We start from the raw sequence: 27,172 nt of genomic DNA, 5'->3' as shown, positions 1-27,172 counted from the left end.
TGATCCAAGACTAATCACATCTTACTGTAAATCTTCTCGTCTTCAAAAATTTCTAAATTCCTAAAATTTTTGCCCATTAAATAATTATAATAAAATATTAAATACATCATTCTTTAATCCTTTCTAGAAAGTAAATGATGAGTAAATAAAACCTTTTCCATGATACAGAAACAGTATTCCCTACATTCTATAATATAAGAATTCTATAAACTCAAGAATTCCAAGATTGGCCTTAATAATAACAGAAACAACAAAATTCATAGCTACATTTAATTCATCTACTGTACAAGTTTAAATAATGAATAGAAATTTTATTAAATTTATATTTGTAGACATACAATTAAATTACAATGTTAATTAGTCAGCAATTTTGAGTCAAGAACTTGTAAAACTTCCAAAATCATCTTTTCTATTATGTATGATTCATAGTTACATCCTTGACATTTTATAGTTTCCTCTCATTACAGGTGAAAAGAAAAAATACCAATACTGAAAAGGTGCTAGGCATATTATTAACATTTTAATTCTCTTCCCTGACTTGGACATGGAAATTTTTTGCAAATGCTACGCTGAATCAGTGAGAATAATCAAATTACATCTCTTTTGAGTTTTAGAATCATCCCTTTGAAAACATTTATTATCATTATGTCCTTTGTCTTATTTTTAGGGGAAAAAACACAAACTTTATTGAGGTATAAATAAAGTACAATATGCAGATGACACCACCCTTATGGCAGAAAGTGAAGAGGAACTCAAAAGCCTCGTGATGAAAGTGAAAGTGGAGAGTGAAAAAGTTGGCTTAAAGTTCAAATTCAGAAAACGAAGATCATGGCATCTGGTCCCACCACTTCATGGGAAATAGATGGGGAAACAGTGGAAACAGAGTCAGACTTTATTTTTCTGGGCTCCAAAATCACTGCAGATGGTGACTGCAGCCATGAAATTAAAAGACGCTTACTCCTTGGTAGGAAAGTTATGACCAACCTAGATAGCATATTGAAAAACAGAAACAGTTCTACAACTGCAAGGAACTGAATCTGCCAATTTGAATGGGTTTGGAAGCTGATTTTTTTCCATCCAAAGCCTCTGGAAATGAATGTAGTGCAGTTAACACCTTGATTTTAGCCTTATAAGATGCTAAGCAGCAAACTAACCGAGCCCACTCAAATTGGTGACCTACAAAACTGTGAGATAATTAATAGACACTGTTCTAATCTGCCAAATTTGTGGTAATTTGTTAAGCAGCAACAGAAAATTAAGTGTACATACTTATAAGTGTACAATTTTAATTAGTTTTAAAGCAGTTTTAACAGTTTAACACTGTGAAATCACTACAGTCGCTGCTTACATTTTCTTTCTGCCCGTTTGCAATCTCTCCCTCCACTCTTGCCTGCAATCAACCAGGCACTTGCTTTCTGTCACTACAGATTTGTTTGGCTGTTGTAGAATTCTATATGTGTGGAATCATATTTACTCTTTTTTGCCTGTCTTTCCATTAGCCTAAGTGATTTTTTTAGATTCATCCATGTTGTTGCATGTATCAATAAATCATTCATTATTACTGTTGAATTTTATTGTTCATAGTATGGATTTACCATAATTCACCATTCATTTGTTGATGGACATTTGGGTTACTTTCAGTTAGGGGCTATTACAAATAAAGTGACTATGAACTTTTTGTACAAGTCTGTGTGTGAACATATGTTTGTTTTTCTTGGATAAATAACACACATAAGTTTGTTTTAAGGGCAGGGCAGGGAGAGGATAAGTGGCAGGCAAAGAGTTAGTGGTACCTTTACTGCAAAAAAGCAAAGGGATTCTTTTGAGTTCCAGAAGTAGTTCTCAGGAGAAGCTGTGAACTCTCCTCTTTTGTACCTGGAAAAAATGGTGGAGGAACTAGGATTCTACAGTTTAAATGGTAACAAGGGTGATGGGTCAGTAGGCAGCGACTTAAGTTTCTTCTAAATTTTACTTTTTTCCCAAAGTATCTTTCTTTTCAATGGTTTTATTCTGTTGCTTATATGCCTAATAAAATACAGTATCATATAGATATTAAAGCATTTTCAATGTATTATTACAAAGATGCTTACATTCCAGTTTTCTCATTTACTATTATGAACAATGTTGCTTTGTCCTCTATGAACAGGCTACCTGACAACAAGAACATGGCCCAGCCTTAAACTGACCTCTACAGAAAGACCACAGTTCAGCAAGAACCGAGCCTGTATGAGCAGTCTTCAACAGTTAAGTTTCACATGCATAAGCAAGTAAAGAGGTCTAAAACAGAACACATAATAGGTGGACCTTGTCACCATTAACAGACATTAATAAAGCTAAAGTTTATTAGCTGGGATTCCCTGGTGGCTCAGATGGTAAAGCATCTACCGGCAACGTGGGAGACCCAGGTTCAATTTGAAAGAGTGCAAGTAGTGAAATTCAAATTCTATCTGTCTCACTGATATATTCATGTTATTATTGGGCATTTCTGTGAATATATTTTAGAAAATACATTCAGAAGCATTTTTAAAAGTAATTTGAATTATTTACAAGGATATGACTCCTGACCCAGCCTCTGAGTCAAATAAGCCATTGTTTGAACCAGAAACCAAGGTTCTGATAAAGACACTGGGATCTGCAAGACAATCCCTGGAGCTCCCCTGGGAAGGTCCTTACCAGTTAAGTTTGACAAGCTATACGGGCTTGCTTCTGCTGACTCCAAAAGTCCTGAGTCCGCTGTTTGACCCTCAAGACAATGCCTTCCTGTTCTGGGCTCATTCCTATGCTACATTACACAATTGATCTAATTGCTGGGTGTGCGGAACACTCCCCTCCTCCTCAATTGAAGGCTTCACATGGTGCGTTTCTCTACTTCAAGGAAAAGACTTTCCTCAACTCTGTCAATATCTTCACCAACAACAATTACATGTGATGTCTCTCTTTAATCTGATGACATCTAACAATCCTAAAATGGACTGATATAACACATTGTACCTTAACTATGGACATAATGTGACTTTTAATTTCGGTTATGTTTTAACTGGTTTAATGACTACTTTGGCTTACATCTATAACTGTAAAATGGGGTTTGTTTCTAACCATCTGAAAGCTTTTAGGTTACAAATGATGGTTCAAGCTCCTATGAGTGTCACAACCTTCTCCAACTGTTACTTGGGGCCCCTGGATCAAAGACCCTCAGTATGAGGGTGAGGAGAATATGTACTTCAACAATTTAGGGATGACACTCCTCAATAGCAGGAAGTAGTTATAGAACTAAAATGATGCCCCTTTCCCTTGGCAACATATTCTAAAAGAAAAAAGAGGGGAATGAGTCAATTCCTAGGTAGGTTGATATGAAGTCCAGGGTCCCTGAGGAGGAGAAGAGGTCTGGGGCTCTCAAGGAAGAGATGCTGCTGCTGCTGCTAAGTCGCTTCAGTCGTGTCCGACTCTTTGCGACCCCACAGATGGCAGCCCACCAGGCTCTGCCGTCCCTGGGATTCTCCAGGCAAGAACACTGGAGTGGGTTGCCAATGCCTTCTCCATTGTGTGAAAGTGAAAAGTGAAAGTGAAGTCGCTCAGTCGCATCCAATTCTTCGCAACCCCATGGACTGCAGCCTACCAGGCTCCTCCATCCATGGGATTTTCTAGGCAAGAGTACTGGAGTGGCTTGCCATTGCCTTCTCGGAAGGAAGAGATAGGGGTCTGGAATTCTCAAGGAGGAGAAAAGGACAAACATATTTTTCTACATTCCTTAGTCTGAGTCACATAAAACCCTGAGCTGATGATGATTACACAACAAAACAACTCAGCTTAAACTCTCTATATAAGGACTATATAACAACAATGTATCCTGCTTGAAGACAAGTTTCTCCTTCTTGAAAACCTGACTAATCCCCTTAGTCTATGAGGTTCCAAAGAGTCAGACACTACTGAACTGAACTGAATTGAATCCTGTTATCTTAAAATGTATACTATGGGTGTGGGTCTGGTAAGATCTTTCTGTTGTTAGTTCTAATCCTATCATCTTAAAATGTAAATTGTGGGAGTGGGTCTAGGAAGATCTTTACCACCTTGAGACATTCTTTTGATTTATTGTAATAACCAATTTAAAAAAGAATATGGCTCCCTTGCTAAGACTAGTGAGGGAGCCACTCTTGTCCTCCTTCAGATGTCTATGTCAGAAGCTTTCTCTGTCCTTTTCATACTTAGATAAACCTCTGCTACACACACACACACACACAAAGTAATTTGAATTATTTAAAAGTAATTTGAATTTATCAAGGGGAGATTGCTGTGTCCTGGGCAGACCCCCTCCCTGGCGCTTGCCCCCACAGTGACTCCCTTGGAGAACCAGTTTTTGTGAGTCCCCTAACCAGCTGCAAGATGAGTAGATGAGTACTTTCGCTAGGCCGCTTCTTGGGTGCTCTGTGCCCCCGCCAGTTTGCTCACCTCTTGGGACATTTTGTAATGTTTTCTCTGTTTTGTAAAACCCTTTTGATTGTACCAAAATGGTTTCTGCAATCACCTTTGGAAATAAATGATTATTAATTAATTTGTGTACTTCGCACTCTGAATGTTAGATTGAGGTGTTTCTGTTGTTGATCCCTGAATGAAAAGGAAACCTCACCATGGCACTTACTGTTAAATGTTTCCTTCATTTACCGTTATTAAAAGATTTGTGAGAAAAAAAAAAAAAGATTATTTATGAAAAATACTTTCTTTTTTGGGGGACAGGTCCTAGAACATAGAGATGAATTCTGCTCCAGATCAGATCAGTCGCTTAGTCGTGTCCGACTCTTTGTGACCCCATGAAGCGCAGTACGCCAGGCCTCCCTGTCCATCATTCCGGATCACTTCCGGAGTTCACTCAGACTCACGTCCATTGAGTCAGTGATGCCATTCAGCCATCTCATCCTCTGTCGTCCCCTTCTCCTCTTGCCCCCAATCCCTCCCAGCATCAGAGTCTTTTCCAATGAGTCAACTCTTCTCATGAGGTGGCCAAAGTACTGGAGTTTCAGCTTCAGCATCATTCCTTCCAAAGAAATCCCAGGGCTGATCTCCTTCAGAATGGACTGGTTGGATCTCCTTGCAGTCCAAGGGACTCTCAAGAGTCTTCTCCAACACCACAGTTCAAAAGCATCAATTCTTCAGCGCTCAGTCTTCTTCTCAGTCCAACTCTCACATCCATACATGACTACTGAAAAACCATAGCCTTGACTAGATGGACCTTTGTTGGCAAAGTAATGTCTCTGCTTTTGAATATGCTATCTAGGTTGGTCATAACTTTCCTTCCAAAGAGTAAGCATCTTTTAATTTCATGGCTGCAGTCACCATCTGCAGTGATTTTGGAGCCCCCAAAAATAAAGTCTGACACTGTTTCCACTGTTTCCCCATCTATTTCCCATGAAGAGATGGGACCGGATGCCATGATCTTCGTTTTCTGAATGTTGAGCTTTAAGCCAACTTTTTCACTCTCCACTTTCACTTTCATCAAGAGGCTTTTGAGTTCCTCTTCACTTTCTGCCATAAGGGTGGTGTCATCTGCATATCTGAGGTTATTGATATTTCTCCCGGCAATCTTGATTCCAGCTTGTGTTTCTTCCAGTCCAGCGTTTCTCATGATGTGCTCTGCATATAAGTTAAATAAACAGTGTGACAATATACAGCCTTGACGTACTCCTTTTCCTATTTGGAACCAGTCTGTTGTTCCATGTCCAGTTCTAACTGTTGCTTCCTGACCTGCATACAAATTTCTCAAGAGGCAGATCAGGTGGTCTGGTATTCCCATCTCTTTCAGAATTTTCCAGTTTCTTGTGATCCACACAGTCAAAGGCTTTGGCATAGTCAATAAAGCAGAAATAGATGCTTTTCTGGAACTCTCTTGCTTTTTCCATGATCCCGCGGATGTTGGCAATTTGATCTCTGGTTCCTCTGCCTTTTCTAAAACCAGCCTGAACATCTGGAAGTTCACGGTTCACATATTGCTGAAGCCTGGCTTGGAGAATTTTGAGCATTACTTTACTAGCATGTGAGATGAGTGCAATTGTGCGGTAGTTTGAGCATTCTTTGGCATTGCCTTTCTTTGGGATTGGAATGAAAACTGACCTTTTCCAGTCCTGTGGCCACTGCTGAGTTTTCGAAATTTGCTGGCATATTGAGTGCAGCACTTTCACAGCATCATCTTTCAGGATTTGGAATAGCTCAACTGGAATTCCATCACCTCCACTAGCTTTGTTCGTAGTGATGCTTTCCAAGGCCCACTTGACTTCACATTCCAGGATGTCTGGCTCTAGGTCAGTGATCACACCATCATGATTATCTGGGTTGTGAAGATCTTTTTGTACAGTTCTTCTGTGTATTCTTGCCATCTCTTCTTAATATTTCTGCTTCTGTTAGGTCCATACCATTTCTGTCCTTTATCAAGCCCATCTCTGCATGAAATGTTTCTTTGGTATCTCTGATTTTCTTGAAGAGATCTCTAGTCTTTCCCATTCTGTTGTTTTCCTCTATTTCTTTGCATTGATCGCTGAAGAAGGCTTTCTTATCTCTTCTTGCTATTCTTTGGAACTCTGCATTCGGATGTTTATATCTTTCCTTTTCTCCCTTGCTTTTCGCTTCTCTTCTCTTCACAGCTATTTGTAAGGCCTCCCCAGACAGCCATTTTGCTTTTTTGCATTTCTTTTCCATGGGGATGGTCTTGATCCCTGTCTCCTGTACAATGTCACGAATCTCATTCTATAGTTCATCAGGCACTCTATCTATCAGATCTAGGCCCTTAAATCTATTTCTCACTTCCACTGTATAATCATAAGGGATTTGATTTAGGTCATACCTGAATGGTCTAGTGGTTTTCCCTACTTTCTTCAATTTAAGTCTGAATTTGGCAATAAGGAGTTCATGATCTGAGCCACAGTCAGCTCCCGGTCTTGTTTTTGCTGACTGTATAGAGCTTCTCCATCTTTGGTTGTAAAGAATATAATCAATCTGATTTAGGTGTTGACCATCTGGTGATGTCCATGTATAGAGTCTTCTCTTGTGTTGTTGGAAGAGGGTGTTTGTTATGACCAGTGCATTTTCTTGGCAAAACTCTATTAGTCTTTGCCCTGCTTCATTCTGTATTCCAACTACCCTATTTTTCATGATTCCTCTTCTGTGAGTCTATTCTTATCTAATCACATTTTTTCATTATACAGTATTCTCAAAACAGACAAAATATAAATTAAGATTTATCAGGCAGACAGCACATGGCTTGCTTCAAAAGTCATTAAACAAAGATAAAGGAGGAAGGAATACTTCCTAAGTCAATGAAGTTGGCATTACACTAATACAAAAGCCAGATAAAGATATACTAATATCAGGAAAAGAAAACTACAAATCAACACCCCTGATGAATACAGATGCAAAAATCCCCCACAAAAATTTAGCAAAATCATTAAGGTATACAAAAATTACACACTACAACAACGTGGGATTCATTTGAGTCATGGAAGACTGGTTCCACAGTCAAAAATCAATCAAATTGAATCCATCCCATCAACCTGCTATGGAAGAAAAGTCACATGATCATATTAATTATGTAGAAAAAACATTTGACAAGCCTAACACTTTTTCATGATAAATTCAGAATGTCTAGCAAACCAGGAATAGATGGTAACTTCCTCAACTTAATAAGCAGCATCTAATAGCTAAAGCTGGAGAAGTAAATGGCAACCCACTCCTGTATTCTTGCTTGGAGAATCCCATGGACAGAGGAGCCTGGCAGGCTACAGTCCATGGGATTGCAAGAGTCAGACATGACTTAGTGACTAAACCACCACTACCACCAATAGCTAAAGCTATTACCTACAGCTAACATCATACTTCATGGTGAGAAACTAGAAGCTTTCCTGCCAAGGTTAGAAACAAGGCAAAAATGTCCCATATCATCACATCCTACTCAAAGTCTTAGCCAGAGCAATATGACAAGAAAAGGAAAAAAATAAACAGATTTAGAAGAAATAAAACTGTCTTTATTCACAGATAACATGACTATATATGTTGAAAATCCAAAATAATCAACAAAAACTCCTGGAACTAATAAATTATAACAAGACAACAGGATACAAGGTTAATATATAAAACTCAACTGTTTTTCAATATACCAGCAATAACAACTGTAAATTTAAATTAATAACATATAATTTACATTAGCACCCCAAGCCCCAAACTACTTAGGTATAAACTTATATGAGATTTATATGAGGGAAACTATAAAGCTCTGATTTGAAAAAAAGAAAAAGAACTAAATAAATGAAGCAATATTTCACATTCATAGATAGGAAGATTCAATATGGTCATGATATAAGTTCTTCACAACTTGATCTAAAGATTCAATGCAATCCAAATCAAAATCCTGGCAATTTATTTTGTAGCTACTGACAAACTGATTCTGAAGTTTATATGGAAAGCCAAAAGACTCAGAACAGCCAATGTGATATTGAAGGGAACAAAAATTAGTTGGAAGACTGATGCTACCTGACTTCAAGCCTTAGTATAAAGCTACAGTAAGTGAGACAGTACGATACTGGCAAAAGCACGGGCAAATAGATCAATGGAACAGAACAGAGTGCCCACAAACAGGCCCACATAAATACCGCCAACTGATTTTAGACAAGAAAAGTAAAATAATAATAGGCACACCTCATTTTATTGTGCTTCACAGATACTGCATTTCTTACAAATTGAAGGTTTGTGGCAACCCTGTGTCATCAGATGACAGTAGTTTTAGCAATAAAGTATTTTTCAATTAATGTATTATTTTTTACACATAGTGCTATTCCACACATAATAGACTAAAGTATAACATAAACATAACTTTTATATGCACTAAGAAGGAAAAAAATTCATGTGACTAGCTTAAATGTGTATACACTTTATTGGGGTTGTCTGGAACCAAATCCACAACATATCCAAGATATGCCTGTGCAATGGAGAGCAGAGTCTTTAACAAATGGTGCTGGAAAACTGGACATCTACATGTAAAAAAGTGAATATAAACACAGACCTTACACCTTTCACAAAAATTAACTGAAAATGAATCACAGACCTAAATGTGAAATGAAAATCTATAAAACTTCTAGAAGATAACAAAGGAGAAAATCTAGATGACTTTGTGTTTGGCAGTGACTTTTCAGATCCATGAAAAAATAACTGATGAGCTGGACTTTATTAAAATTAAAAATTTCTGCTCTACAAAAGACATCAAGAGAATGAGAAGACATGTCACAAACTGTGAAAAAACATTTGCAAAGGACTGAAAAAGAACTGTTGTCCAGAGTATACAAGCAATTGTTAAGTTTTTTTTTTTTTTAAAGAATAACCTGATTAAAAACTGGGCTAAAGATCTAAACAGACACTTCACCAGAAGAGATATATAGATGGTAAAGAAGCATATAAAAACATGCTCAACATCATATGTCATTTGAGAACTACAAATCAAAACAATGAGAATTCCCTGGAAGTCCAGTAGTTAGGACTCCATGCTTTCACTGCCAAAGGCCTGGGTTCAATCTCTGGTTAGGGAACTAAAATCCCACAAGTCGTGTGGTACAATCAATCAATACATACATACACAAATATTTATATAATACTGCACTCAATATGCCAGCAAATTTGGAAAACTTAGCAGTGGCCACAGGACTGGAAAAGGTCAGTTTTCATTCCAATCCCAAAGAAAGGCAATACCAAAGAATGCTCAAACTACCGCACAATTGCACTCATCTCACACACTAGTAAAGTAATGCTCAAAATTCTCCAAGCCAGGCTTCAGCAATATGTGAACCGTGAACTTTCTGATGTTCAAGCTGGTTTTAGAAAAGGCAGAGGAACCAGAGATCAAATTGCCAACATCCGCGGGATCATGGAAAAAGCAAGAGAGTTCCAGAAAAACAACTATTTCTGCTTTATTGACTATGCCAAAGCCTCTGACTGTGTGGATCACAAGAAACTGTGGAAAATTCTGAAAGAGATGGGAATACCAGACCACCTGATCTGCCTCTTGAGAAATTTGTATGCAGGTCAGGAAGCAACAGTTAGAACTGGACATGGAACAACAGACTGGTTCCAAATAGGAAAAGGAGTACGTCAAGGCTGTATATTGTCACACTGTTTATTTAACTTATATGCAGAGCACATCATGAGAAACGCTGGACTGGAAGAAACACAAGCTGGAATCAAGATTGCCGGGAGAAATATCAATAACCTCAGATATGCAGATGACACCACCCTTATGGCAGAAAGTGAAGAGGAACTCAAAAGCCTCTTGATGAAAGTGAAAGTGGAGAGTGAAAAAGTTGGCTTAAAGCTCAACATTCAGAAAACGAAGATCATGGCATCCGGTCCCATCTCTTCATGGGAAATAGATGGGGAAACAGTGGAAACAGTGTCAGACTTTATTTTTGGGGGCTCCAAAATCACTGCAGATGGTGACTGCAGCCATGAAATTAAAAGACGCTTACTCCTTGGAAGGAAAGTTATGACCAACCTAGATAGCATATTCAAAAGCAGAGACATTACTTTGCCAACAAATGTTCGTCTAGTCAAGGCTATGGTTTTTCCTGTGGTCATGTATGGATGTGAGAGTTGGACTGTGAAGAAGGCTGAGCGCTGAAGAATTGATGCTTTTGAACTGTGGTGTTGGAGAAGACTCTTGAGAGTCCCTTGGACTGCGAGGAGATCCAACCAGTCCATTCTGAAGGAGATCAACCCTGGGATTTCTTTGGAAGGAATGATGCTGAAGCTGAAACTCCAGTACTTTGGCCACCCCATGCAAAGAGTTGACTCACTGGAAAAGACTCTGATGCTGGGAGGGATTGGGGGCAAGAGGAGAAGGGGACGACAGAGGGTGAGATGGCTGGATGGCATCACTGACTCTATGGACGTGAGTCTCAGTGAACTCCGGGAGTTGGTGATGGACAGGGAGGCCTGGCATGCTGCACTTCATTGGGTCGCAAAGAGTCGGACACGACTGAGCGACTGATCTGATCTGATCTGATATAATGTTTAGGGATACAGAGCCTGACAACAAAGGAGATGGGGTTTGAGTATGGTTCTGCCACTTACAAACTGTACTAAGGACTTTAACCTCTCTGTGCCTCTGGGATTAATACTACCTACTTCACTTGGTTGGTCGTGTGTGAATGTGTGCTAAGTCGCTTCAGTTGTGTCTGACTCATTGCAACCCTATGGAATGTAGCCTGCCAGGCTCCCCTGTCCATGGAATCCTTCAGGCAAGAATACTGGAATGGGTATTTCATTACTGTCCTCCTCCAGGGCATTGTCCCAACCAGGGGATCAAACCCACATCTCTTATGTCTCCTGCAATAGCACCACCTGGGTTGTTTGTAAAGATTCTGTGTAGTTGCTCAGTCATGTCCGATTCTTTGCAACCTTATGGACTATAGCTCACCAGGCTCCTCTGTCCATGGGATTCTCCAGACAAGAAAACTGGAGTGGGCTGCCATTTCCTTCTCCAGGGTTTCTTCCCAATCCGGGGATTGAACTCGGGTCTCCTGCATTGCGGGCAGATTCTTTACTGTCTGAGCCACTAAAATGACTAGGAGAAGGCCCGAAACATAGCAAATAAGAACTCAAAGATGCTAATGATTATTTCCATGAAAAAACTTTGTATTTCTTAAGAATTTTCCAAGGATAAAGGGCTACACAATCTTATAATTAGAATAGCTTTTTTCCATTCTAAAGAACAATATTTGGATGAAAGGGAACAGCAGTTTTCTGAATTTCTGCCACTTTCCCTTTTGTGAACTATTATTTTGCATGACCACAGAATCCACTATGTGTATGCTTTGTTGAATCTTCAGAAAAACTGTTCTGGTCTTTAACATAATCAATAATCAAATCTGAATGTTACATTTTTTAAAACACGCAGCAGAACACAAGTATTGTGCTCTGTTTTTACCCACACCTCATTTCTGACAATAAATGGGTAATTTTTCCATACCAAGCAGTTCTCCAGTTCTCTGTGGACAACAACTGAGCATTCTACAAGTCAATTCAGTATGTCCTACGTGCATGCGTGCTCAGTCGCTTCAGCTGTGTCTGACTCTTTGCAATCCTGTGGATTGTAGCCCACTAGGCCCCTCTGTCCATGGGATTCTCCAGGCAAGAATACGGGAGTAGTTCGCCATGCCCTCCTCCAGGAGACCTTCCAGACCCAGGGATCAAATTCACGTCTGCCTTCATCTCCTGCATTGCAGGCAGAATTCTTTATCCACTGAGTCACCTCAGTTCAGTTCAGTCACTCAGTTGTGTTGGACTCTTTGCGACCCCACGGACTGCAGCACATCAAGCTTCCCTATCCATCACCAACTCCAGAAGCTTACTCAAACACATGTCCATAGAGTCAGTGATGCCATCCAAAACATCTCATCCTCTATCGTCCCCTTCTCCTCCCGCCTTCAATCTTTCCCAGCATCAGAGTCTTTTCCAATGAGTCAGTTCTTTGCAATCAGGCGGCCAAAGTATTGGGAGTTTCAGCTTCAGCACCAGTCCTTCCAATGAACACCTAGGACTGATCTCCTTTAGAACTTACTGGTTTGATCTCCTTGCAGTCCAAGAGACTCTCAAGAGTCTTCTCCAACACCACAGTTCAAAAGCATCAATTCTGAGTCACCCAGTATGTCCTACAAGTCAATTTAATTCCAACATTAACTACTTGGAGACAGCGCAACCCCACAGGCTGCTCACTTCCACAAGACTGCCCCCAACTTCAGAAGCCAGTTAAAAGTCTTAGGCCTTCCATTTTTCTCCCCAACAAGCTATAATCAGGGGTTTCCATGACCCCCTCCTCAGGTTTGCTAACTTGCTAGAACAACTCGAGGGACTCAGAAAAACACTTTACTATTTTAACTGGTTTGATATAAAAGATACAACTCAAAAACAGCCATGTGGTTGCAAGAGTTGGACATGACTTAGTGATTAAACAACAAATATGGGCAAGGTTTTGGAGAATCTTATGGTCTGGAGAAGTTCATGCAGACTTTCCATGTCCTGTCTGGGCACACCACCCTCCCAGCATCTCAGTGTGTTCATCAATCTGGAAGCTTTCCAAATCCTGTAGTTTAGTAAGAGTTTTTATGGACGTTTCGTTACATAAGCATGGTTGATGAAATCATTGTTCATTGATGGTTAACAATCTCTAGACCCTCTTCCTTTCTTAGAGGTTAGGGAGTAACGTTGAAAGTTCTAAGTTTCTTAATCAAGTCTTGGTTTTTATGGTCCCCATCTAAGGGGTATCTAGGGGCCCCCTGCCACTAGTCATCTTGCTGCTGCTAAGTCGCTTCAGTCATGTCCGACTCTGTGCGACCCCATAGACGGTGGCCCACCAGGCTCCCCCGTCCCTGGGACTCTCCAGGCAAGAACACTGGAGTGGGTTGCCATTTCCTTCTCCAATGCATGAAAGGGAAAAGTGAAAGTGAAGTCGCTCAGTCGTGTCTGACTCTTCGCGACCCCATGGTCTGCAGCCTACCAGGCTCCTCCATCCATGAGGTTTTTTCCAGGCAAGAGTACTGGAGTGGGGTGCCACTGCCTTCTCCAACTAGTCATCTTATTTGCATACAAAAAGATACTCAAAAGTTTTAGGAGCTTGTGCCAAGAACCAGGGACAAAGACCAACTACATGTTTCTTATTATATCACAAGATTGCAAGGAGTAATTTTGCAATTAAAAATGAAGATTAAAAAAGAAAAATACTAGTTTTCAGATTACTTAAAGTCTACCTGCATGTAATTGTCTTCTAAAAAAGATAAAAACTGTGAAATTTTTTGTTTTTGTAAGAATTCATTCCTTGCAAATAACATTTCTCTTTGCTATTCTATGCCATTTAAGGAAGTATAAACCTAGTCTCCATCTTCTTATCACCTCCCACACTCCCCCAGGGCTATGACTCTCTACATTATTCTACCAAATAACACAAGTCAAATTTGTGTGGTAATTTTTTAATAATTGTGTGTTATTACCCATAGGTATTATCCAATTCATGCAAACTTAAGTGCCTCGGGACCTATGGTAAATTAGAAATGACTGCAAATTCTTTGTAACTCTTCATTACGTTATTTTCATACTCCTTAAATTTGGACTGGTTTTGTGACTTGTTTTGACAGTATCATGTGGTGGAAGTGACACTGTGTGATCTCCAAGTCTAGGCCTCAAGAGACCTGCTGCTGCTGCTGCTAAGTTGCTTCAGTCGTGTCCGACTCTGTGCAACCCCATAGACGGCAGCCCACCAGGCTCCCCTGTCCCTGGGATTCTCCAGGCAAGAGACCTAACATCTCCTATAAATGCTTTTTTTGAACTCTTCCACAGATAAGCTCAGATAGCCTTCTGGGGACACGTGGCCCAGCCAATATCCAGAACCAACTGCCAGTCATGTGAATGAGGTCTTCTCAGACTGTTGTTCGTTTTTCAGTCACCAAGTCGTGTCCAACTCTTTGCAAGCCCGTGTACTGCAGCACAGCAGAAAATCTAGATGACCTCCTCAAACTATCCAACCCAAACTGGGCCACCAGATAACTGCAGTCATGTAAGTAGCCTGGACAAGGTCAGCAGATGAACTGCTCAGCTGATCCTAGCCCAAACTGCTGGCCTATAGAATCATAAACAGATAAGATAGCTGTTTTAAGCCATGAAGTTTTGGAGTAGTTTATTATCCTGTGAGAGGTAAGAGATACACACAACCCCCTCCCCCACTTCTAAAGAAACAAAATTAGCTTTGCATAGAATAAAACTAATGAGTTGTACCACTCTGCTTTCAATTAAACTAAATCTGGTAATATGATCACAACCACTGGATTGGTATTTGATCTGGAACAGGTCAGCAAGATCCCCTGGAGAAGGGCATGGCAACCCAACTCCAGTATTCTTGCCTGGAGAATCCCATGGTCAGATAAGCCTGGCAGTCTACAGGTCCATAGGGTCACAAAGAGATGGACACGACTGAAGCAACTTAGCAAGCATGTAGCCACATATGACAAGACATAAGTGATGTGAAAGTCGCTCAGTTGTGTCTGACTCTTTGTGACACCATGGACTATACAGTCCATGGAATTCTCCAGGCCCGAATACTGGAGTGGGTAGCAGTTCCCTTCTCCAGGGGATCTTCCTGACCCAGGAATCGAACCTGGGTCTCCTGCATTACATGCAGATTCTTTACCAGCTGAGCTACCAGGGACACTCATGACAAGACACAGGGAAGGCCTGTCAGCTATAAACTGACATGGCACAAAACTCTGCCCTAATGGACAACTCCATGGAAGGCAGTGACAAATTCAAATCCTTTATTAGGTAACAGGAATGTTAACATAAACACTGAAAAACTGGTCACTAAAGCCACTAATACACCCCGAACAATATAATATAAATCCTTATTCTGTAACCACTAAGATCCAGGGGCCTGTATGTCTACTCATCCTCTTTACAACCCTACTCTGGAGTTCCCATTGGTTTCCATTGGCTAAGGAAATCTGAATATTTTTCTTTACAATCTGAAAGGACACTATATATGCTATAATAATTTCATCTACTGTAACACTTTATAGTGTTAAGTTTATAAAACATTTCTAAATAATCTCATTTGAGAGGTAGCATGGCTTATTGGACAGGGCCATGGACTTTGGGTCAGGGAGACTAAAATTCAATCACACTACTCAAAAGATTACTAAGAGCAGATTTAAGAATTAGAAAGAAGAGAAGTACATGTAAAAATTTTTAAGTGTCTGGTAAATAACAGCACCCCAATAAATTCTATTTTTCTATTAATTTAGTAAGATTTACTAAGGACACTGATTGCATCAACTGGCTTTTGTTACATAACAAAACCACCTCAAAAATTAGTAGCTTAAAATAACAACCAATTCTGAGTCAGCAATCTAGGCTATGCTCAGCTGAACAGTTCTGCTGATCTTGGCCAGGCTCATTCATATGCTGTGGCCAGCTGCCAGGTAGACAGGCTGGTCTAAGATGGCTCAGCTGGGATGGTTGTCTCTATTCCAAAGGATCTCTCATCATCTATCTGGCTAGCCTAGATTTGACTACATATGGAAACATGCAACACCTCTTAATGCCCAGGCTCAGAACTCACCAAACATAACCTCCACTGAGTTTATTAGCCATAGCACAATCACCAGGCAAAGCCACACTTAAAAGGATGGAGAAACAAAGTCAAGGAGCTGCTTAGTGTGGTCATTTCACAATTTATCCAGAGACCTATATACTGGGTACCATAAAGGTCTTTTAAATGCTATATATATGTAGATGTAAATGTTTATGTATTTAATCATTGCAGTAAATCATTACAAAAAGGTCCTCAAGAGAGATATAGACGATTCCTATTTTTGTGGGGAAACTGAAGTGTAGGGAGCTAGTAACTAGCCCGAAGTATACATAGCAGAGTCAAAATTGGAAATCAGGCTTCCTAGGTCCTACCTAGTTCAATGTTTTTTCCATTCATCCTATGTTGTCCAGAAATTGATTCCAAGATCCTAGAGATCCTATAACGCCTCCAAAAGTAGCTTCTAAATAATGTCACAGAACAAAATATTTTATGATTTGAGATGTAAGTTTAAATCATATCTGCTTGATTTCTTTGTCACAGTCTACCTAACCTAACAAATCACCTGTGGTCAACTTTAATGAAAAACTGCTTCATGGCACTGGCACCGTTTCTTTCAGTTTGATTCTGGGAACGTTATTTTTCTTTCTAAATGAAGAATTTATTCAATGAATCACTACTGAATGTCTGTTGTCTATGTCGGTCACTGTACTATATACTGAAGATACAACAAGATAATCAGCTTTTATAAACTATATTAAAAAAACTTTAAGATCCCTCTCTTGAAGAAATAAGTTTGATAAGGAAAGCATTTATTTTCAGAGAAATTTCTGGGATCTACTATTTTAATGAAAATATAGTCCTTTTTACCATTAAACCCTGCAATAGCTAATGGAATACCAAGTTCAACAAATTGCATCACCTGTATGTATGAACAGATATTCACAAATATGCATTTAATTATCGTGGTCAGAAGCCTATTAATCCTTTTGACTCCTATCTCTATTCATCCCCTACATCTGGGTTGATTCTACCTTCAAAATATATATCTACTAATTCACTAACACTATGCTGAACCAAGCTACTACTGTCTCTTGTTCAGACCATAATTTAGACTCATTTCATCTATCTGCATCCATTACTGTCTTCTTAGAGGAGCTCAAGATACTCTTAAAATATGTCTGATTACATTATTTCTTCTGCTTAAAACCCTTTCAACAGCTTCCCTATTCTAAATGTACTCTCTTCACTGTAGCCTTTAAGACCTTTCCATTCTCACCTTCAACCCTTCTTTTTGTTGCTCCAGTCACACCAACCTTTTCCTTTCACACCAAGCTCTTTTCCACTGTAGGGCCTTTGTATGCACCGTTCCCTCTTGGCATCACTGGCCTCTTTTCATTTCTCGTAGCTCAAAAGGCCCTTCCAAATTCCTCTTACATAGGTCCCCTTCTTATCCTATTATGGTGTCCTATTTGTTTCCCTCACAGCATGTTTTAAATTTATAAATACATATTTACTTGTTTATCTACTGGTTATATCCTTCCTACCAGCCTGTAAGTTCCATAAGAGTACTGTTTTCATTCATTACTGTACAAATATTTAGCATACTTCTTGCTACACAGCAAGTGTTCAATGAACATTTTTAAAATAATCAATATCTAATTTTTGCATGGCACCATATTGGTTTATTTGCCAATAACTGCAGATAGTAAAAGAGGGATGGACAAAACTAAATTTATTAGAGTGAATGAAAATGAAAATGTTTCCAGAGTCAACACCCAACGTGAAAATAAAATTTATTGCCTAAAATAAGTACTTGTTACCATCATCTTAGATGATTATGGACAGAGGAGCCTGGCGGGCTACAGTCCATTGGGTTGCAAAGAGTTGGACATGACTAAGCACATACATACATACATAACAAATAAAACCTAGTTCCTATGTGCCTAGAGTATCTAGGTAGGATTAGCAGTTTACCTCTTGCAAACGCAGGAATAACCACATTGCTGTTAGTGTGATTCTTCACAATAGGCTTTCCTCACCTCTTCTGTTTCTCTACAGGAACATTTTTCACATTAAATACTAGGTTGCTGAAATACACAGAGATAGAATTTATATACTAATTTCAAACACAATACAGTGTATTTCCAAAGACACAATTACACTGTTTCTGGCATAAAAGCAGTAACTAATGCTGAAACACATTTTTAAATGATGGTTCTCTGCAAGCAGTTGAAAGAGGGAATTGCTAAGGTAAGTTACTTTAAAGTGAAGTAAGTTTAGATAGCTCACTAAATTAAAAAACTATACCAAATAGTAGCTAGGATCAAATGTTTTTCCAACTATATTCAGAAAAAATATACTTATCTTTTAATCATGTGAAATAATGTTTATTGCTGCCAGTTATATAATTGGTATGTTTCTTGAAGAAAATTTGAAAAATATTGACAAACATGAAAATAAAATTATCCCAAATTCCAGCAACCAGAGACTAAGACTTAACACTTTATTTAACAGAGACCTCTATTTTAGATCAATTACAGTATTATGTAAATAAACTCTTTTTAAAATAATCTAGTTTTCTGAACTTATGCTCCAACTACTTTCACACTTCTGTTCGTGCCATTCTCTCCTTGAAGGATGAACCAAATCTCAATATAGGAGATTTGGTCCTAAGTCCTCACCTTTAGGACTGAGTTATGCAATATCCCTAAGTATCTGTTTTATCATAAGATTTTTGTGGGGATTTAGTCATGAACATTAAAAACCTAGTACAGTAGATCTTATACAAATGGTAGTCACTGTAACAGCTAAAAAAATCACCTCTTTAGTGGAACTTTCACAGATTACTTCAGTCCTTTTCTGATGCTATTTGTATGTTACTTACATTGTAGTGTCTCATTATGAGCCAATACATGACTTATATTCCTCACTAGGATCTGAGATGATTTGGGACAGGTCTCCCACAACTTTATATTCCCCACGATGTTTACAAATACTTAAGGTTAATTCAAAAATATTTTTTTCACACATATTACCTGTAAGTCATCGAACTGGGAGACACAAAGATGAATAATAAGTTTTAATTTCTGCCCTCATGTAGTTTATAATCTTTTAGAGGGAAAGAGAGATTATTAGTATAAATAGCGTTAGGTCCACAAACTTTTTTTTTAAACCCACTGGGGGGAAAATATGTTTCAGAATTTAGAATTTCTCAGATTTTAGAAAGGTAATATAGTATATATACTGTATATTAAGAAATCATTCACTAAGGTCCAGGTAGGCACCCTATGATCCAACATTATTACTTTTATTCATAGTGAAATGTATGAATATTCACTAACTGGTATAAATATAGACTATAAATAGCCTCTTATCCATTCAGGTCAAATATTAATACTACGTGAGTTTTCAACTGCTGCTGTAGCAAATATAGTGACTTTCCAGTGGTCATGTATGGATGTGAGAGTTGGACTGTGAAGAAAGCTGAGCGCCAAAGAATTGATGCTTTTGAACTGTGGTGTTGGAGAAGACTCTTGAGAGTCCCTTGGACTACAAGGAGATCCAACCAGTCCATTCTGAAGGAGATCAGCCCTGGGTGTTCTTTGGAAGGAATGATGCTAAAGCTGAAACTCCAGTACTTTGGCCACCTCATGCAAAGAGCTGACTCATTGGAAAAGACTCTGATGCTGGGAGGGATTGGGGGCAGGAGGAGAAGGGGATGACAGAGGATTAGCTGGCTGGATGGCATTGCAGACTCGATGGACATGAGTTTGAGTGAACTCCGGGAGATGGTGATGGACAGGGAGGCCTGGCGTGCTGTGATTCATGGGGTCGCAAAGAGTCGGACACGACTGAGCGACTGAACTGACTGACTGACACAGTACAAATTTATTATCTTTTAGATCCAGAAGTCACAACTGTCCTTGTGCTAAAGCCCAGATGTCTACAAAGCTGGTCTCTTTCTAGAGGATCCACGGGAGAATCTGTCCTTTGCCTTGCCTGACTTCTGGATGCTGTTTGCTTTCCTTGGCTCCTGGCCTTTCATCTTAATAATTAGCAATCCCATCACTCTAATTTTTACTTCTGCCATGACATTTTCTTCTCTGACTCTTTTGCCTCCCTCGGACTCTTGCAAATTACACTGAGCCCATCTGGGTAATCCAAGCTAATCTCCCCATTGCAAGATCTTTAATTTAATCATCTCTGCAAAGCCCCTTTTACCAAGTAATGTAATGTTTACAGGTTCCGGGATTAGGATATGGACCTCTTCAGGGTCTATCATTTTGCCCACCAGAGCCACTAAATTAGATTTTTTTTTTTTTTTTAAGAGAAACTTTTAGTTTTCAGAGTCTTTTGAACTTTAGAACTACAGAGAGGGAACTGTGGACCTGTATAAACAAAGGTAGTACAAGGCTAGTGATACAAGAAAAGCACAGGAGAATTATAGAAATATAATGAATGGAAAAACCACAACCAGTTAAGTATCAGGAAAAGCTCAATGAAATAAATAGTATTGGGCTGGCCAAAAAGCTTGTTTGGGTTTTTATACAACATCTTACAAAAACCCAAATAAACATTTTGGCCAACCCAATATTTGATGGGAGCCTTCAAAGATGTAAAGGATTATGACAGGTGAACACTGGTCCAAAAAGTAATTTTCAGACATACTTGCTCTCAAAATTTTATAGGGACATACAAAACAGCAACAACAAATTCAGAGACAGGAAACTATATTTGGAGAAGAAAGAGACTGCAGTTTGACTGAATTATATAGACTAAAAGTAAAACAGTAGTGAAAGAAAAGGAAAGATGAAGACAGATACAATGGGCTATATTGCTTGTCAGGATGAAGAGTTTGTTCTTAATTCTGGAGGAAGTGACCAGTCAGGTGGAAATACTTTTGAACTGAGAAATGATATTACATGATTGGTGTTATATTGAAGAAAGATTAATTTGGCAAGAGGATTGATTCAAATTGGGAAAGGCAGAAGCGTAGCAGACAAATGACTAATCTAAAGAATAGGTACTTTCACTAGGGTGATGGGAGAAGAATGATGTCAAGGTAGCTAGGATTCATAAGAGATTTTCATCAACATAATTTTTAATAAAAGCAGCTACAAATTATAGTGCTTACTGTATGTCAGGTACCATTCTATGAAAGAGTTTAACTCCATTTTACAGATAAGAAGACTACGGTATAGGAAGTATACCTTCTACACTAAGTATCATGGCTGGGATTTGAATCCAGGTAGATATGACTCCTGGAGAAGGCAATGGCAACCCACTCCAGTACTCTTGCCTAGAAAATCCCATGGACGGAAGAGCCTGGTGGGCTGCAGTCCATGGGGTCATGAAGAGTCAGACACGACTGAGTGACTTCACTTTCACGTTTCACTTTCCTGCATTGGAGAAGGAAATGGCAACCCACTCCAGTGTTCTTGCCTGGAGAATCCCAGGGACGGGGGAGCCTGGTGGGCTGCCGTCTATGGGGTCACACAGAGTCGGACATGACTGAAGAGACTTAGCAGCAGCAGCAGCAGCAGTGACATAATCTGAAAGTTGAACGAACTGATTTGTGAAAAATTCATCATTCCACCTAAAAGTAAGCTATGATAAGTTAATAATGTATACTTAAAACTCTAAAACAAATACTAAAATACCACAGGGAGTTACAGCTATTAAGCCAACAAAGGAGAAAAAACAGAATCATTAAAAAAAAATTACTCAGGCTTCCCGGGTGGCTCAGGTAAAGAATCTGCCTGCCAATGCAGGAGACATGGGTTTGATCCCTGGTCTGGGAAGATCCCACATGTCATGGAGCAACAAAGCCTGTGAGCCACAACTATTCAGCCTGTACTCTAAAGCCCAGGAACCACAACTACTGAGCCCACTCACTGCAACTACTGAAGCCCACGTGCCATAAGGCATGTGCTCTGCAATGAGAAGCCTGTGCTCTACAACTGGAGAGTACCTCCAGTTCACCACAATTAGATAAAAATCCACAGAGCAATGAAGACCCAGCATAGCCATAAATTTTTAAAATTTACTCACACTAAAAGAAAATGAAAAGGGAAATAAGACATTTATGAACATTACAACAAAAGGAAAATAACAAAATGGTAGATTTAAACTCTGTCATCAATAATCACATTAACCATAAATGATCTGAACATGCCAATTAAAAGGTAGAAATTGTAAGACTGAATTAAAAAACAAGACCCATCCACATGCTGCCTATAAGAAACAATTTTAAACATGAATACACAAAGAGGTTAAAAGTAAAAGGACAGAAAAAGATATACCATGCTAAAGAAAAAAAAAAAAGCTGGAGTGACTATATTAATATCAGACAAAGTTGATTTTGGAGAAAGGATATTACCAGAGATATTCATACTAACAAAGCTGTCAATTCATCATGAATACATCATAATCTAAAATGTTTATTTACTTTACAAATAAATAGATTCAATAAAGTAAAAAGTAACAGAAGTACAATATAATACAGAAAAGTCCATAGATATAGCTAAAAATTTCAACATCTTTCAATCACTAATAGACCAAGCAGACAGTCAGTAAGCAAGAACACCATTAACCAACTTGATAATTGAACTTTATAGAACATCCTATCCCAAAACAATACAAAACACATTTTTAAGTCTTACAAGTATACAAATAACATTTACCAAGAGAGACCACTTTTAAGTCATAAAATAAGAATAAATGTAAAAGGATTTAAATCCTACAAGGTATGTTTTCTGACCACAATCTAATTACATTAGCAATCACAACAAAATGATCTATGGAAAATCCTCAAATAGTTGAAGGCTAGGAAATATATTTCCAAATAACTCCAATTGAAATAAAAAGGGAAAAAATAGTTGTTTTGAACTGAATGAAAATGAAAACAAAAGTATCATAATGTATGAGGGAAGCAGCTAAAGCAGTAGTACATAAAGGGAAAATTACAGCATTAAAATGCCTACACTGGAAAACAAGAAAGGTCTTAAATGAATGGCCTCGACTACTTTCACCTCAACAAACTAGAAAAAATAAAGCAAATTAAACTGGAAGTAAGCAAAAGAGAGGAAATAGTGAAGGTGAAAGCAAAAGTCATTGAAACAGAAAAATAATGAGAACGTCAATAAAAAACAATAACCCACTAGCCAGGCTGATGGGGAAGGGTGGCATATAAAGATATATAAACTGACAGTATCTGAGGAATGATAGGAGTGCTATCACTATAGATTCTACAGATATTAAAAGAACCGTTAGGAAATATCATACAACTTATACTAATAAATTCCACATCTTACATGAAATGGAAAAATCCTGAAAAGACACAAGGTTTAGTGAACCTCACAAAAGAAGAAATACATTGTCCTTTGAAAAAGAAAAGCAGTATTAAGGGATTTATACTACTCGACTTCAATACTTATTATAAAGCCACACTATTCTAGGTAGTGTAGTACTGGTATGAAGAGAGACAAATATCCAATAGAACAGAAAAGAGTCCAGAAATAATCCAACTGATGAATTATTTGGTCAGCTGATTCCTTCCACAGATACAAAGTTGACATTCTTTTTTTTTTAAATGGTGCTACAACAATTGGATATCGCTATTAAAAAAAAAAAAAACCTTAGATCCTTACCTCTTACCATGTACAAATGAGTCACATACCTAAATGTAGAATGTAAAACTATAAGACGTCTAGAAAAAAGAAAATTTTTACTGCTTTGACTTAGGCGTAGATTTTTTAGATGTAACACCAACAGCACAATCCATAAAAAAAGAAATTTTTGAACCAGAATTCATCGAAATTAAGACCTTCTGCTTTCTCATTAAGGGAATGAAAAGACAATTTACAGGTTGTGAGAAAATATTTGTAAATCACATATTTGATGTATCTAGAATGAAGAAACCTTTCTTGGTAGCTTAGATGGTACAGAATCTGCCTGCAATTCAAGAGACCTGAGTTCAATCCGGGAAGAGCCCCTGGTGAAGGGAATGGCAACCTATTCCACCCGGAAAATCCTATGGACAGAGAAGCCTAGTGGGCTACAGTCCATGGGGTCGCAAAGAATCCAACACGACTGAGCAACTAACACAAATAAACACAATAAAATTCAATTAGAAAACAACCCAAAGGTAAATATCCAGATATTTGAACAGATACTTCACAAAAGAAAATATACAAATAACATTTAAAAAGATGATCAACATCATTAGTCTTTAAAAGTGAAAGTCGCTCAGTCATGTCCGACTCTTTGCAACCCCATGGACTATATAGTCCATGGAATTCTCCGGGACAGAATACTGCAGTTGGGTAGCCTTTCAATTCTCCAGGGGAGCTTCCCAACCCAGGGATCAAACCCAGGTCTCCCACATTGCAGGCAGATTCTTTACCAGCTGAGCCACCCGGGAAGCCCTCATTACTCTTTAGCAAAACACAAATTAAAGTCACAAGGAGATACCACTACACACCTATTAGAATGGCTAAAACTAAAATGGCAAGAATGTGGAGCAACCAAACTCCTACTCTGCTTGTAGAAATACTATGAAATGACATAACCACTTTGAAAGACACTTTGGTACTTTCTTTGAAAACTCACAGCAGCTGTATTTGTAATAATCAAAACCTGGAAACCCAAATGATCACCAACAGACCAATAAAAAACAAACTGTTATCCACTGGAACAATGTTTATAAAATGGGATAGTGTTCAGTAAAAAATGAACTAATGATGGATATGAAAATACAGATAAATTTTAAAGTCATTACACTAAATGAAAGCAGCCAAACAAGAAAGACTCTACACTGTATGATTCTATTCATATCAAGTTTCAGAAAATACACACCAACCTATTATGTCAGATAGCAGATTAGTGGTTTTGCTTAGGGTAGGGATTGGGATTGATGGAAGGAGTAAGGAAAGACAGGATGCAGGAATTACAAACAAAGAACAGAAAATTGGTTTGTGTGTGGGGGGGTCATTATATTGATTGTAATGATGATTTCAAAGCGTATCCATAAGTCAAAACTTATCCAATTGTACATCAATTATATTCTGATATAGCTCTCAAAAACTCATTTAGTCAAATAGCAATAACCATTTATTCCAATATAGTTAATGCTCATATCCTGCTATAAATGCTTATTTGCTATTACCTGTTAACAAGAAAATGATTTAAACTTACAACAGTAACATTATACTACTCAACTTCAATGTGTAAAAGAGTACATTTTCTTTCTGGAAATGTGCAAGCAAAAAATCGTTAAGACTAATGGATTAAAACAATGCAAATTCAGACAAGCTCAAGTAGATCAGTGAGATCTGCTATTATTAGCATATTATTATCTATCCTATTCCTTACTTGAAAATAAATGCAGTTATCACAATAGGAAACTGTTAAGTATGTAGCCTTAACAATTTCCATCTCATCACTAAAAGTAACCTACAAGTATAAAACAGCAGATGAATTGGGTAACTAGTCATTTGTAATCTGCCTATGTTGAAGTGAAAAATTTCTCCACAGATACCATTTCACGTGGTGGCAAAAGTTCCAGGCCAGTTCCAAAATCTTATTTAAGCAGTAGGGATTAATTATCCCCTCTTTCTTCTACATCACTGTTTTCCCTCTACTAGATCACTGTCATCAATATAGAGACATGCTATAATTTCATCCATCTTAAAAAACAGCAACAACAAAAACAAACTTCTCTTGGTCCTATTTCTGCCTTTAGCCATTTAATCCCCCACTTCCTGATTTCTTGGCTCTCCTTTTTGGCAAAATTCTTTGAATTAGTTCTCTGATTTTTCTCCTGCAATTCTCACTTAAATCTGTCCTATTCAGGCTTTCATTTCCAGCATTGTAGCAAACCATCTGACTAAGGTCAATTATCTGCTGTATCCAGCGGTTCATTCTGAAGTCTCTTTTCACTAAACCTCTTAATAGTTGTTCATTCCTTGAAACTACTTATTGTGGCTTTCGGGAAACCTCAAGTTCCTGGCTTTCCTCCTGCCTCCTTCACAACTTCTCTACTTCCAAATCTTAAGAGTACTCTAGGACTCAGTCCTCGGACCTTTTTTCATATTTGTATCTATATTCACTCCATTAGCAGTTTCATGTTAAATGTTCTTAAAGTAAGATACATCTATATCTTAAATTAAAGGACTTGACCGCCTCACTATAATCCTCAAATAAGGTCAATTATAGATAATTTTATCATTTGAGGAGGCAGGTGCTGATGAAAAACAGATTCAAACAGACACAAAAAAAGTTGAAAAGAAGTCACTTAATTTTCAATAAATCATTACTAGTATTACTGGTATAGGGAGTTACTTAAAAATAATAAAGCTAAACTGATGAATACCAAAACAAATATTTTTTATTTATTCCAGTCATTTATTACATTAGAAACATTTAAATACCATACTAAATATTTCATTAAAAATGTAAATTATGACCTTATCCATGGTCCTAGTCCCATATGGGCCTAAAACAGTTAGAACTTACATTAATTTGGACTTGTTTCAGAAGACTTTTTTATAACAATTATCTCATTTTATCCTAAAAAAGACTCCATAAGGATATTAGAGTAAATATTATTTAAGCCAGCAGTTTCTGCTCTTAATATGACCTCTCACATAACAGGCAGACTTTTAATGAGCAGATTTGATTAATTTCAAATTAGAGAACTCAGAAATCCATCTCTACTACAAGAAATATACATTAAAATTCATGTTCAACTGATGACAGGTCATTACTGTCATCTTTCTGTACTTAGCATAAAATTACAAAATAGAAACTTAAATCTTCTTTTTAATGTCAATGAAACTAAGTCCTTTATATACATAACCATTAAGAGACAATCTTTATTTCATTTACTTCCATGACTATACTGATGATAAAAATTATATTAACACTGATCTCCAACAATTGTTGACTGCTTCTATTACAAAGAAAAAACACTTATTTTTGCAAAGAAGAAGACAACTATATTTATAATTGATCATTCACAAGTAAAGCATGATCCTTTTCCTCCCTCCAAGATTCCTACCTCAAATG

At 38.0% G+C, this 27,172-nt stretch overlaps 1 protein-coding gene across 6 annotated transcripts in view; it reads right to left on the bottom strand.

Moving 5' to 3' along the window:
* The window catches only part of WASF1 (WASP family member 1), a 70,099-nt gene that overhangs the window by 31,054 nt on the left and 11,873 nt on the right, over positions 1-27,172 (bottom strand). The window contains exon 2 of one of the 6 annotated variants that reach the window (XM_061427589.1): positions 18,080-18,192. The exons of the other annotated variants lie outside the window; for them this stretch is intronic. The gene's annotated coding sequence lies outside the window, so the exon portion shown is untranslated. The remainder of the gene's footprint in view (positions 1-18,079; positions 18,193-27,172) is intronic. 6 annotated transcript variants of the gene reach the window in all.

Source organism: Bos javanicus, chromosome 9, assembly GCF_032452875.1.
Source record: "Bos javanicus breed banteng chromosome 9, ARS-OSU_banteng_1.0, whole genome shotgun sequence".
NCBI classification, from domain to species: Eukaryota; Metazoa; Chordata; class Mammalia; order Artiodactyla; family Bovidae; genus Bos; species Bos javanicus.
The sequence above is the reverse complement of the archived record's forward strand: the minus strand, read 5'-3'. Positions and strand labels throughout refer to the sequence as shown.